Here is a 15,474-nt window from a genome sequence, read left to right on the forward strand (position 1 = left end):
TTATTTACTTGTTGACGTTTTGTTCTTACTTCATTTTACCTTGTTTCATTATTTACTTGTTAACGTTTTGTTCTTACTTCATTTTACCTTGTTTCATTATTTACTTGTTGACGTTTTGTTCTTACTTCATTTTACCTTGTTTCATTATTTACTTGTTAACGTTTTGTTCTTACTTCATTTTACCTTGTTTCATTATTTACTTGTTAACGTTTTGTTCTTACTTCATTTTACCTTGTTTCATTATTTACTTGTTGACGTTTTGTTCTTACTTCATTTTACCTTGTTTCATTATTTACTTGTTGACGTTTTGTTCTTACTTCATTTTACCTTGTTTCATTATTTACTTAACTTTTTGTGCTTGCTTCATTTTACCTTGTTTCATTATTTACTTGTTAACGTTTTGTTCTTACTTCATTTTACCTTGTTTCATTATTTACTTGTTGACGTTTTGTTCTTACTTCATTTTACCTTGTTTCATTATTTACTTGTTGACGTTTTGTTCTTACTTCATTTTACCTTGTTTCATTATTTACTTGTTGACGTTTTGTTCTTACTTCATTTTACCTTGTTTCATTATTTACTTGTTTAACTTTTTCTTTTTCAACTTATTCATAAAACAATAAACCAATTGAATTTATCCTTTGAGTATTTTTCATCTTTTCATCTATAACTTTTTCAAACATTCATATCTGTCATTTATCTTCTTCTTGAAACCTCATAAATGGTGAAGGAAAAATCCTGGAACATGGTTTGAAACACTGAAATTGTTTCAGCTGAAACCGGCAAAGTCATACGTGTGTGTGTGTGTGTGTGTGTGTGTGTGTGTGTGTGTGTGTGTGTGTGTGTGTGTGTGTGTGTGTGTGTGTGTTACTCTGTACATGAAACAACTTTGTAGAAAACCATTTTCCTGTCGAAACATTAGCAAACACAAACAAAGTGTTATTAACAAACGAATTACTAATATCCCTCTCTATGATAGTGATTTATTTTCTTACGGGATTAAAACTGTAAATTTTACCAAACTAAAGAAAGTAATACAAAGTAATAAAACTTTTTATCATTTAGTTAAGATCCAACATCCATTCTTTTCATAGTTGGTTGCTACCACCAGAGGGCGACATGGAGTACTTTTACCCATGTAGAGAAACATAAACGCTCATATATTACACACGCACCAACATTTTACTGTCTATTACTACATCAGTCTGTTTACATTAAACTGATATTGATAAATAAACTCACAAATATAGCTTCATGAATTTGGTAACGTCCTGTAAGTCATATCGTCAAATGCTTTTGTTCCAAAATAAAAAGGCTGTTGAAATAATGATTGGTGTGGTTTTTACAGGTGAATGAGCAGCAGAATAACTACAGAGAATCTGTGAATACATGAATGACCTTTTGTAATATGCCTTTAGCCTATTAGTGCCCTGAAAGAGTGGAGATTTTACCTATTTTAGCAAAATGATCTACAAACTGTATGGGTGAATATAGGAGCTTGTTAACAGGTTAGCATGTCCAACTAACAGACAGGAAAATGAGCTATGTATTTTTTAGATATCATGTTATCAGCTGACCACTGAAAGCTCTTTCTGCATATATCTTCTACACGTTCTGTCTCTTGTCACGTGTGTGTTTATATTTAAATCATGTATGTTGATTATTTAAATATGCTTTTTCATTCATTTTTAAAAAATGTCAACAGCTGTCGTTTACAGATTCATTGTTTACTATATGCTATATATATATATGAACATGAACAAAACTGAAAACACTGGGTCACCGACCCAGGAACCCTGACAATATGTATTTTACCTGGTTAATGTGTGTGGCGGGGCGTGGTCTGCAGCGCCGCTGCAGGGGAGGCGGACGCACCTGAGCGGCACCCGCGATCACGCCTCGGCGCCTTAACGTCTGTGCTCTCTATGCTGTTGTGTTGGTATGTGTCGGGCTGTGAGCTTTAACACCGGCTGTATGCATACAGCAACCGTGTGTGAAAAGTGGTCAATAAAGAGAAGCTGTAAAGCGTGTTCATGGAAACATCGTTGGGTCTGCCGTGATATGTTTACAATGGGACTTCTGCTCCTGAATCTCTGCGCACAGCGTCTGCAAATCGGAGCTGTATGAAGTCACTTTCATCTTTACGCAGGACTGTAAGCTGTCATCTGTGAGGCGTGAGCGGTGTTTGTTTTTAACATAGTTCACGGTGGAGCTGCTGACATAATGTGGATCCGAAGATTGATAATTAGCCTACCTGGGGTTGAAAGTCTCAATAAATGCACGGCGTTTCGGCGGGTATATCGGCTTCCGCAAGTGTGACGCTTATTTTGAGCGTTCAAAAACTAATAGAATATAATTTTATATTTATATTTCAATATCACAGTAATCTTCCAATTTAGAACTACAAGTTAAAAAAGAACTAACATAAATAAAATACACTTCAGCTAATTACTTAAAAAAATAATTTATTTTCCCAAACCACGCAGAGCCGCACTAAAAGGACTAAAGAGCCGCAGGTTGCTGACCCCTGCACTAACCTATTCAGCTGCTTGTGAATGCAAATATCTAATCAGCCAATCACATGCCAGAAAAAAAAAAAGGGTGATTTAAGTGACTTTGAAGGCAGCATTGCTGTTGGTGACAGATGGGCTGTTTTACGTTTTTCAGACACTCCTGATCTTCTCAAATTTTCTCAGGAATTTACAGAGAACAGTCCAAACTGAAAAGAGAAATAAACATTTCCCTGGGTAAAAATGCCTTGTTGATTGCAGAAGTCAGAGGGGCGTGGCCATGCTGAAGGCAAGAGGAATTCTAAGCCAGTTTCTCAACCCAGCCCATCTGATATCAGTAACCACAACACATTCAAAGTCAATTAAAAGTCGCCTTTCTTGCCCGTTCCGATGCTCGCTTTCAACTTTGAAATGAGACCACTTGGACAACAGTAATGATAAATAATTGCAAATAGAGCACGTTTACAGAATTTAATGTCATTTTTATAGAGCACCTCTTATTTTAAGAAAAGATGGGCGAGACGATTTTTGAAACTAACTGCAAATTAAGCACACAATATTTAATATCTGTATTTTACCATTTTGATAAGACATATTTCAGTACTCCAAAACACTTTTGTTAGACTGCCAACATGCTTACAAGTAGTAAATCCAGGTTAGTGGATCATAATTAAACATAACTCTGTGGCAAACGCAGAGTTCAGCAGGCCATCAAGGTAGAAGTGACGTGCATTTCTGCAGTGTAAAGATTCACAAATGATTTTCTCCTTAATCTACAGTCACACAAAGCGCCAGGAAAATCTTTGGTGATGTTCTCAGATGATTCTGACGCTTATCACCCAGTTCCTCGTGATGTCCTCCACACCATCAACCCTCTGTCCTCCTCCCAGTTTCTTCCTCAGCTTGCCTTTCTTATGGCCACCCCTTCCAAAACCTGACTTTTTAACTTCTCCGAGCCACTTTTTGTTCTTGGAGCGGAGCTTCCTCATCCCCCCGCCCTGCAGGAACTGGTGCTTCTGCTTTTTCTTGCGCTGCTTCATGATCTGATCCTTTGTTTTCAGCTCCGAGCGTGCTTTGTGGTCACCGGAGCTCTGTACGTTTGGACCTCGTCGGCCACGGCCACGACCTGGGAGAGGCACGACACAACAAAGAGGTTGGAGGTTATAGCTCGCAAGGCTGGAAGAGGGACTTGAAGTATTTACCTTTAGAGTTGAGTTAAAACATGGTGGCTGATGTTCTATATTTAACATGTTTGTGCTATTCATTTTGATGCCTTCCTACCTCTTGCTGGCTTCCTGCCTCCTCCGCCTGTTTCTCCATCTGATCCAGATCCTGTATCATCAATCTTGTATTTTTTCCTTCACTCCTCATAACTGACATGTCAGAGCGTTCTCACTCCCGAGGCGTAACATGTCGACGTTTTGTCACGTCCCGCGGCGTTCCTGAGGAACGCGAAAGGAGACCTTCGGCGTTCTTATGGTACGCGGCGGGTTATGGCTGGGATCCAGTGCAATGACGCTTCCGCGGTAATAGATGTTCCAGCCCTGTATTCCAGCCCTAAACCTAACCTTATCCCTAGCCCTGACCATAACCTTATTCCTGACCTTATCCAGGACTTTAATGATGTTAAATAGCGTGTTTCTAAGCGATTTGAAGAATAAGAGCGAACATGTGTAGGTGCAGTCCAGACGGTTCTCATATTTCCTCTTTTTTCCGAGGTCGTCATTTAGGAACGTGGTGGGTAACCGAAAACGTAATATGGTGACGATTTGTCACCTAGCGTAAAATGTTACGCTTTGGGAGTGATCACACAAAGTTGGTTATACTTAAGGGATATAAATCTGTCCAATTAAGAAGCAGAAACCACTGTGAGTCCATTTCAACCTCGTTAGTTTAATATTAAAGCGACAGCAGGTGCAAAACTATTAAACTTTGAAACAGGGAATGGCTTGGCAGACCATTGCTCTCTCCTGATCCCTCCTGACGGATTTTGACGGACGTTAAACTAAAGATAGCTGTCTTAAAAACAAGAACCAGATTTTTTTTCTGCTTTCCAGGAGTTCTGTTATCCTCGCTTATTGTGGATGCAAAGACCTGATACAGCCGTTTGTAAGACAACACATTTATGGTTATTCCTGACATACAAAGTGTGCAACAGACACATTACATAGTTATCTATGTTGTGCATTAATGAGGAAAAGACTTAGACTTAGAGCTTTTTATTGTCATTGTGCAGTTTCTTGTACAGCGAAATTGGGTAGCTTGACCACAAAGGTGCAAAAGTAAGAAGAAGAGAAACCAATATACAACAAGGGGGGGGGGGGGGGGGGGGGGGATAAATAAATAAAATAAAATAAAAAGCAATGTATATGTGTACGAAATATTGAAACAGAAACATTGTGGGTCTGTATACAAGGGCAATTATATAATGTAATAAATAAATAAGGATGGAAGGGCTATGGTCATTTAGGGTGGAGATGGTAGTTCTACTGCGACCAAGATATTGCACATGAGCCAAAATATTTTGCACAGAACATGGAAAGACTGAGATATTGGACAGAACTTCTTCTGAATTTCCACTTTCATTGATTTCCAGCTGTGATATTTCATTTTCCAACATTTGCACATCGAAAAGTTTAACAAACCCATAATACTATCATATAAATTGCAATATTAAACAAAACAAGGAGTCAAACAGAAAAACAAACAAAAAATGGTTTTAAATCCTGATTTGTATCAGCTACTAGTTAACCTATTTGTTCCTTTCAGATTAATCAAAGTTTCTTTTAGTTGTTGTTCTAACTGTCTGGTCAATACAATCGATAGAACTCCACTCAGTTCTATCAATTTAATTTAGCCTGATTCAGTCCACCCAAGGCTTTCACTCACTGTATGCGCAAACTGTCTGGTTATGATACCCAGTAACACTTCAACGAGTTAGCAAAACAACTCAAACAAAAGTAATTTGTCTTGAAAGGTGCTATATAAATAAAATTGTACTTTTACTTACTTTCATTACTCACTTTTTATGTTATTGCAATAACACTTTTTTTTTTTTTACAAAAATAACAGGGGTTGAAACTTTATTGGTAATTTTCCAAACCAAAAAATTATCCTCATTCAAAAGTCATGTAAGAACCTCACTGGCTTACGGAATGTTGATGTTATTTTAAAAAATACATACAAAAATATGACCTCATTCAAGAATGTCATGTGACAACTAGGGATGATGGCACCGGTTCTGTCATAAACGGTAGTAACCAGACCGAAAAGCAGCGCACATTTCGGTGCTTTTTTTTTCCTGAGCTGTGATACACTTTAGATTCTAGCCAATCATTTTACGTTTCCGAGGATAGTAGGCGGGTCCAGGTACATACGTTCTTTTAGAGCAGAGCTACAGATTAAAAATGCCCAAGGCAAAGCGGTCAAAAGTCTGGCTGTACTTCACAGCAAAATATGCAAACTCAGCAGCCTGCAACAAGTGCTTTAAGGTGATACTGTGATACTGTCAAAGGAGGTAACACCTCAAATCCGATGAAACACCTGGCGACGCATAGCGGGTTTTTTTTAAAAAGCCAAGAAATGCGCCATATTTGATAGCTTGCTGCGAGACCTCACACCGTGCACATCTACTGCGAGTGGGTTGCCTGTTATCGGACCCGGAGTTAGCAACATCCCCCAAAAATCCGAAGAGGAGAGTCCTGGCCCCTAGCCCTGCCAGTGTAGCAGAAATGATGAGGATGGCAGCAGCAGCCGTTCTTCTCTGCGTGAGTAGCTTAATGTTGTTCGTATGTGATTTACGTTGAGTAGGCTAACCACGTTATTACATTAATGCATGTAAGGTGAACTAGCAAACATCATCATAGCTACATGCGACTGTCTTCTTGTTTGATGGCAGATGCTCCCTTCACCCTGGCCAAAAAGGCTAAAATGACCAAAGAAAAAGTGGAAAACAGTTAAACATGAGAGGTTTTTGGACAAAGTTTGTTTTTTCCATTGTTTAAGCACTGCTTCCAGCCAAGAATGTTACCATATATGCCCCATAGCTGCAGAAAAGGCTAACATTGTTATCTTTTTACAAAAAAAAACATCTGAACATGAGGTTTTTGGACCAATTTTGTGTTCTCCATTCTTTAAGCACTGGTTTGAGCACCGTTTAAGCACCGGCACCGTTTCAAAAGTACCGGTTTGGCACCAGTATCGGATAAAACCTAAATGATACCCATCCCTAGTGACAACCTTATTGGCTTATGGAATTCTGATGTCACAATCTTCTAAAGCTTTGATCCTTTGAAGCTTTGATCCTCATGAATCCTTAAGTAGGGGTGAGGATGTACAACTTTTAGTCCGTTATTTGCAGCACTTATGTTAGCAGCATTCGAACGTTCACCAGTAAAGCATTTTGAAACATTTGGATCCTTTTCATACTCACGGTATACAGACTCCAACATGTCTCAGAAAAATCAAGAAAGACAAGAAGTTGACCCCAGCTCTATTCCATGGTATGAGTCCCTAGACCCTTATGTCAGCTCTCTTCCTTGGGACGAACAAGTAGATAGAATTAGAGGAAAAGCGATTGGAAGAAATTGAGAATAAAAATCTCATGAACAGAGAGAAGATTAAGATCCTGACGGAAGAAAATGAGAGCAAGAGAGCTGAATTAGAAAAATTATCCTACCAACTTCAAGAAAAAGAAGGTATTATTGAGGAGAAACAATGGGCTCTCCAAGATAAGAATCAGGAGCTCCAAGAAAAGCTTGATGAAGCTCTGGAAAAAATTAAAGATCTGCTCCAAAAGGAGAAAAAAGAGAGCATAAAAGAGAAAAATATGGTCAAGAAGAATCAGGAGCTCCAAGAAAAGCTTGATGAAGCTCTGGAAAAAAATAAAGATATCATCCAAAAGGAGAAAAAAGAGAGCATAAAACAGGAAAACATGGTCAAGAAGAATCAGGAGCTCCAAGAAAAGCTTGACGAAGCTCTGGAAAAACTTAAAGAAATCCACCAAGAAGAGAAACAACAGGCCGAGCAGAGAGACTTGCAGAGCAAACTCCAAGGCATGGAGGGGAAAAAAAAGCGCTGCAGGTAAAGTATAATACAACTCTGCACAAAAATCAACAGTTGCTTCAAGACAAGAAGCAAATGGAAATGAAGCAAAAAGAAATAGACTCCGAGCTTGAAGAGATGGAGGAAAAACACAGATTGCTCCAAATCAGGCTTGATAAAACGGTGCAGAGAAATAAAGAGTTCATTCAAGAGAGAGAGCAACAAGAAATGCTTGAGAAAGAAACGGACTCCAAGCTTGAAGTCTTGGAGGAAAAACTGAAAATGCTCCAAATAACTCTTGAGGAAACACTGCTCAAAAATAAAGAGATGCTTTACGAGAAAGACCAACAGAAAATACATCAGGAAGAAATGGATTGCAAGCTGAGGAACATCGAGAAACAAAAGGAAGGCTTGCAAGCAATGCTTGATGAAGCTCTGGAAAGAAATAAAGAGTTCCTTCATGAGAGAGAGCAACAAGAAAAGCTCGAGAAAGAAACGGACTGCAAGTTTGAAGTCTTGGAGGAAAAATACAAAATGCTCCAAATAACTCTTGAGGAAACAATGCTCAAAAATAAAAAGTTGCTTCACGAGAAAGACCAACAGAAAATACATCAGGAAGAAATGGATTGCAAGCTAAGGAACATCGAGAAACACAACGAAGGCTTGCAAATAATACTTGATGAAGCTCTGGAAAGAAATAAAGAGTTCCTCCAAGACAAGAAACAACAGGCCGAGCAGAGAGACTTGCAGAGCAAACTCCAAGCCATGGAGGAAAAATACAAAGCGCTGCAGGTGAAGCATGACAAAACTCTCCACAAAAATCAACAGTTGCTTCACAACAAGAAATGAAACAGAAAGAAATGGACTCCAAGCTTGACGAGATGGAGGAAAAACACAGATTGCTCCAAATCAGGCTTGATAAAAAAGTGCACGGAAATAAAAAGTTCATTCAAGAGAGAGAGCAACAAGAAAAGCTTGAGAAAGAAACAGACTGCAAGTTTGAAGTCTTGGAGGAAAAATACAAAATGCTCCAAATAACTCTTGAGGAAACACTGCTCAAAAATAAAGAGTTGCTTCATGAGAAAGACCAACAGAAAATACATCAGGAAGAAATGGATTGCAAGCTAAGGAACATTGAGAAACACAACGAAGGCTTGCAAGTAATACTTGATGAAGCTCTGGAAAGAAATAAAGAGTTCCTCCAAGACAAGAAACAACAGGCCGAGCAGAGAGACCTGCAGAGCAAACTCCAAGCCATGGATGCTGCAGGTGAAGCATGACAAAACTCTCCACAAAAATCAACAGTTGCTTCACGACAAGAAGCAAATGGAAATGAAACAGAAAGAACGGAACGGAAATAAAGAGCTGCTTCAAGAAAAAGACCAACAGAAAATACAACAGGAAGAAGAAAAACTTATTCTTCAGAGGAAAAATCAAGAACTCCAAGAATTGTATAATGAAACGAGGTACAAAAACACTGAAATCCAGGCACAAAAGCAAGAACAACAGAAGAAGAAAAGAAGAAAAAACGCTTCCACCTGATCTAACCTTGTCTTTTTCCACCTCTATTCCATCTTAATTTTCCCCCGTCCCCTCCCTCCTTTTTCTTTTTTCACGCTCACCCCCCGACCAGTCCCGGCAGTTGACTGCCCCCTCCTGAGCCTGGTTCTGCCATTTTATTTGTTCTTGTTTCTAATGTCTCTGTAAAGCACTTTGAATCACCTTGTTGTTGAATTGTGCTATACAAATAAACTTGCCTTGCCTTGCCTTGCCTTCTGCCATAAGTTTCTCATTTAGGTTTCTTTCACTTTAAAAGGAGATTTTCCTATCCACTGTCGCCTGGTGCTTGCTCAGAGGGGATTGTTGGGGTTTTCTCTCCTCTCTCTCTTTCCTTCTTTCTATCCCTCTTTTTCCCCCTTCTACCTTTTCGTTTACCCAATAAACACAATTGGCCACATTTTACATGTGTTTGAAAAATGTCTTCATTCAACAATAATTCATCTTAGGTATAAAAACAAGAAATGGGTAACTTGTATCCCAGAAGGAATTAATACTAGATGGGTAGAGACAGGTTTTAAAGACTAGAAATGAAAACATGTGAGTCTTATAATCTAAGCTCGTTTCACCAATAGGTGATGTTACATTTTAAATTAGGCACTTCATTACAGGACTGTCATTGTACCGAGGTACATTAAATAACATGAAAATGGATTTCTCATGCCGCAGGTGACCTTGCCGCGAAGGTATTAACCTGTTGAATAATTTAGCTCTGTAATAGCAAAGTTATTTCTCACCACAGAGGGGAGGGAGTTTCATAAAGTCCAAAAAAAATTAAAACTGGTAAACATTACACAAGGAAGGCAATAACTCATTCAACATGCCAATAGGGATCGGTACCGGTATCCGGTGCCACTATGGCAAAAACGGTAGTAACGAGACCGAAAAGCAGCGCACATTTCGGTGCTTTTTTTTTCCTGAGATGTCATACACTTTGGATTCTAGCCCTTCATTTTACGTTTTCAAGTAGAGGTCTGCATTCCCGCGGCTGTCCCGCGGAAGCCGCGGGACCCGACCAGATTTCTTGCGGCGCGGGAATAAATTTCCAAATAAAATGCGGTAGCGGTCGGTAACTCTGGTGTAATTTGAACGGGAGCGGGCGGTCTGAAAATATAGCGTGCCCGACATTTTTTCGGAACAGCATATCTGTGATTTCCTCATTCTAATTGAGCACTGGTACAGCCAGTGCTCACGCCTGTTACACGCACTGAGCGCATGGATCAGTGCTTTTTGCAGTAGGCCACAATGCTGTATTCGTTTTTATTTATTTTATTTTTGCAACACGTTTTCCATGTTAAAAGATAAATGTTGCATGTTGACAGATAAATGCATCTTGTTTAAGAAAAATAAATACAATCATTGCACAACCTGCAGTTTTATCTGTTATCTCTATTTTTTGGTGGTAACCCATTTAAATGTGAGATTTTGGAAACCAGATCTAAATTTAGCGGGAACGGTCGGGTCGGGTAGAAAATTATTCTAAGCGGGCAGCGGGTGAACAAAGACTGAATATACAGCGGGAGCGGTCGGGTGCGGTACAAAACCTTGCGGGAGCGGGCGGGAGCGGGACTAAAAAAACATTCCCGCGCAGACCTCTATTTTCAAGGATAGTAGGCGGGCCCAGGTATGTACTACTTTTAGAGCAGAGCTACAAATAGCAGAAAATCCCACATTTTGTTTAAACATGGGCTGAATGCTATGCAGGGTAATATCTGAGCTCATGTCGTGGTACAAAACACCACAAAAATCGTTCCTATTTTCACACGTGAAGTCAAAACTATCTAGGAAGTTGAGTATATTGGATGTTTAATGGTAGAAACAGACTTTTTAGACTTCTAGAGACTGACTGATGTTAGTTTAAATCAAATCTGAATCCAATGTGCTTATCTGTCTAGTTGTGGTCTGCACAGATGTCAGGTTTTTAAAAATAATTAAAGGGCGACAGTGTGATGTTTTGTATTTATTTATTTCCTTTGTTTTTCCTTAAAGAAATTTGTATTGAAATAAAAACAAGAGCAAGGGCTTTTATTTTGTCCTGATGAAATCCACTTTACTATACTTGACATTCTTTTTCATTTATACAGATATGCAGATATACTACATGTGTAACATTCATTTCATTGTTTAAATGTTTAATAATAAAGTACATGAATAACTTGAGCTTATTAAATATTATAGTAAAGTAAATTTCCTATTAATTAGGCAGGTCATTCTCTTTCTCTTGACAACGCTGTCTTTAAATATCTTTAAATAAATGTCTTTAAATAAATATATAATTCCCTATATTCCTATCTATTCCAAACAACAGTAGTAAGTAACAAAGTTTCAAATTTGTCTTTCACTTTGACTTTTAATCTATTAACCATGAACAAGAGGTCAGAGGTCAAATGTGGTACGATACCTTAAATCTTTCTATGATACTTTCTGTATGTGGACCAGAGATGGGGAACACCACATAGTCTGATTACTTTTTTCAAGTAACGAGTAAAGTAAGGGATTACTATTGCAAAAAAGGTAATTAGATTACTGTTACTGTCCTGTAAGCACGCTGCAGTACTGTGGTACTAATCCGCCGTGATTTCGTTTGCGCGAGTGTCTTGTTACAATGATGTAAGCGAGTGCGGCGTTCGTGGCAACAGCTGTGAGCAGATCAAAAATGGATAATATAACGAGTGCGGGAGAGAGTATGACCGTGCAGCGTTTAGAGCGTGGAAGTACTGACCTTACTTTGAGTTTGATTCTGTAAAAAGTGACAAAAACATTAGCATCTGCTGTACACTGTGTGGGAAGAAAACTTCTTTTTACAGCGGAAAAACGCCTAAACTTCCAAGCAAGCACCAGGTACGCAGCCACGGGAATGCGAAATTCACAGAGAAACTCCAAGATTCTTCCACTGACATGCGGCACACCTGCACCAGGGCAAACCTCCGCCTGCCCCACTCCTGTTAAGCAGGGGAAAACAGGACCGCTGAGTGTTTGATTTTATTTATTTTCTGCTGTGTTTTACATGCATTTATTTGAAAGACTGAGTGTAAACACAAAAAACAATTTTTATTTTATGTGCTGGAATGTGCAGAAAATAGGTTTAAACAAATTTCTTCCAGTCAGAGAATGTTGCATATAATTAAATTTTTGCTTGATGCATAAAGTTAAAAGATTAAAACTAACTAGAAAGCGAAAATTTCAGAAGAAATTTTAAGTGTGCCTATGCCGCCGCTAATCAGTGTAGTTTGCCATTCAAACGGCTACAGAGAGCAAAACTCAGCAGAGCAGCCATTCTCCACCATGAACTATGGTAAAAACAAACACCGCTCGCGCCTCACAGATGACAGCTTACAGTTTTGTGTAAAGATGAGGTGACTTCGTACAGCCCCGATTTGCAGACGCTGTGCGCAGAGGTTCATGAGCAGACCCGACAATGTTTGCATGAACACGCTTTGAAGCATTACGTTATGGACCACTTTTCACACATAGTTGCTGTACCCACACAGCTGGCTGTAGCTTTTCATCTCACAGCCCGACACATACAAAAAAAAAAAACCAGCCGAGAGAGCACAGACTTTACGCCTGAGAGGCGTGATTGCAGATGCCGCTGAGGTGGGTCCACCTCACGGTGGTAGCCGGCTAGCAGCAACATCGTGAGAAAACTGTTGCTAATATGGGATGTTTTGACAAAACGAGCAGATTTTTGACGTTTACACACCTACATTCTCGCCTGAAAATATCTTAAAAGTTTATTTTGTGACCTAGAAACACGAATAAGAGGAATATATTAAACGAAGTGGCAGCTGCCATTGTTTGACTCGGTAGAGGCGTGCTATGAATTGTGGGATATGGAGTGTTCCACCAAGCATACACCCTTGCGGTTACCGACTTCCAGGCCATACTCAGCACAGATGTTCTTGTATATTAGGCCGGCCACTTGGTTGTGGAGTTTCCTGCCTGCTAGCATCTTTCACCCAACCTTTACGTGCTGGATTTTCTCAGGGGCATCTTTACACAGCCTGCACCTGGGGTCTTGCCTGGTGTGATAGACCCCAGCCTCGATGGATCTGTGCTCAGAGCTTTTCTGTGTCTTCTCCACACTTTGACACTACAATCCAGCTGCTAAAGGCAGAATCTGTATTCATTGCTAAAATTTCTCCTCACGCTCATGCTTAGTGCACCTGTCGCTGACGTCGGTGCTTATGGGCTTGATGGACTGTCTGGACAGAGCACCATTGGCAAAATCATCCTGCAAACTTTGACTGCAAATCTGTAGCAGACCGCTTATGGTTTCTAAATGCAGTCAGTGAGCGGAAACTGTCTTCTTGTGATGCCAAGTTTGAAGTTGCCCTATGGCACGGGCTCTATCCACATCAGTTAAATGTAGCGTGCTTGGAGCATGTGATCGCTGCACCAGGGTCCGTGCTCACAGGAGATACTAAGTAGGCACCAATCAGGCACTGGATTGTAAGCACCTGGGGTACCTGAAGCTAAAAACAAGAGTCAATAGCAGAATAAGCTGTTTAGCACTGGCAAAGAAGATCTGATAAATTTTTTATGGGCATAATCCACATACTCACCTATGCTGCTCAACGCATGAATACATTTTCCTTACAAACATGGCCCCATTTAAGGGCAAATAAACAGACTTTCTGTTAGAGTCAAATTGTTAAATGTTGCCATTCTTGTACTTAAATCTGTAAGTCTTAGTTCAAACTGTATGATCAAAGACATTCCTTTGTTTCTGACCCCCTCCCCAGCCTGTTGAAAGGTGGGGGAGGCTGTAGTGTTTTATTAAAGGCACATCCCAGGTGAAGGTTCTGTTTACTTGTTTAGTAAATTTTCTGCTTTCATGACCCTTTTGGTGAACAGGAGGTCACACAAATGCACCCCCCCCCCCCCCCCACACACACACACACACACACAGTGTGTGTTTTATAACCATAGGGTTTTTTTTAATTTTTATAATGGGTGTTTGTGTAAATTGTGTGTCACAGAAATAAAAGGCTGATTGTTCTTTGAAGTGGTCTGACACCGAGGACAGAAGGGCTGCTCTGAGATCCTTCCTTTGCTAGCATGTGAAAAACCGGTTGAGCTGTTCGTCTTGCTTCGTTAACGGGAATAAGTCTCTAAACCAGCGGGGCCTGTGGAAGCGCAGACCTAACACTTTCCAATAACACAAGTTTTTTTGCCAAGAAGAAGTGCGACAGCAAAGAACTGATTGCCCAAATATAAGTTTCCTTACTTTTTCTATGAAGTTTATATGTTTGTAAAAATAAAGTAAACCATCTGCTCTAAACAGGTTTACATAGACTCAAGATTCCTTTTATCATTTTCTTGAAAATGTGTTTTTGGGGTGTTTTGCAAAACTGTAAGTTTCCTCAGTCACACACTTTTTTTCCTTCAGTTAAAAAAACTTGCAGATCTGGCATATTGATCTATCACAGGTTTGATAGCTTATCTCTGGACAGTCAGCTTAAAGAAGAATTTGCAAAGTTCATTGTATTTATTTAAGATAATTTTTGACAGCCACAGCTGTGGCACATAAATTATTTTTATAAGACATTTATCACAGACTACAGACTGACAGAATTACAAGAAACACCTTTTAGTTATCGTCCTTTTTAGTCGTCTGAAAATTTCATATAAAAGCATACGTTTATCTGTTTTAAAGACACAGATAATTTAAGACACAATTACACAAGTAGATATTTCAAGAAGACAGTGTAAACAAACATTTAGGGCAGGGGTAGGCAACTCCAGGCCTCGAGTGTTGGTGTCCTGGAGGTTTTAGATGTGTCCATGATCCATCACAGCTGATTTAATGGGCTAAATGACTCCTCAGCATTTCTTGAAGTTCTCCAGAGGCCTGGTAATGAACTAATCATTTGATTCAGGTGTGTTAACCCAGGGTGCGATCTAAAACCTGCAGGACACCGGCACTCGAGGCCTGGAGTTGCCTACCCCTGATTTAGGGGCTGTGGTTTCACATGTTGCTCCACCTATCATGCGTTAGAGTCACCTTCCAGTAAGTTTCCAGGTCACTTACCCAGTATATGTACTCGGACTAGCACCAGTATGTTTGAGACTCATACAACCAAAAACTGTCTCCTGTTTATTGTGTGAATGCCTCAAGAGATCCTGTTTCTCTTTAAACTTTATTCTACCTTATTCTAGTTGCTCCGACCTTTGCTGGTTAACTACTTGCTCAGTTTTCAGCCGATTTCCACCATTTAAACTTTAATCTGTTCTGCTCCCTATGCTAATGCCAGCTATATCTTTTGGTGCTCATACCTTTCATACTTTTTGAGATATTAAGCTTTTTATGCCATTTTTTGGCAAATCCCACTTATGACAAAAAAAATATTTCAGTAAACAG

The 15,474-nt window shown here is 39.5% G+C and overlaps 1 pseudogene; it reads left to right on the plus strand.

Annotated features, from left to right (window-relative positions):
- Positions 1-6,838: 6,838 nt before the first annotated feature.
- Positions 6,839-9,689, plus strand: LOC113006962 (trichohyalin-like; annotated as a pseudogene).
- The last annotated feature ends 5,785 nt before the right edge of the window (positions 9,690-15,474 follow it).

Source organism: Astatotilapia calliptera, chromosome 15 (assembly GCF_900246225.1).
Source record: "Astatotilapia calliptera chromosome 15, fAstCal1.2, whole genome shotgun sequence".
Taxonomy (NCBI): domain Eukaryota; kingdom Metazoa; phylum Chordata; class Actinopteri; order Cichliformes; family Cichlidae; genus Astatotilapia; species Astatotilapia calliptera.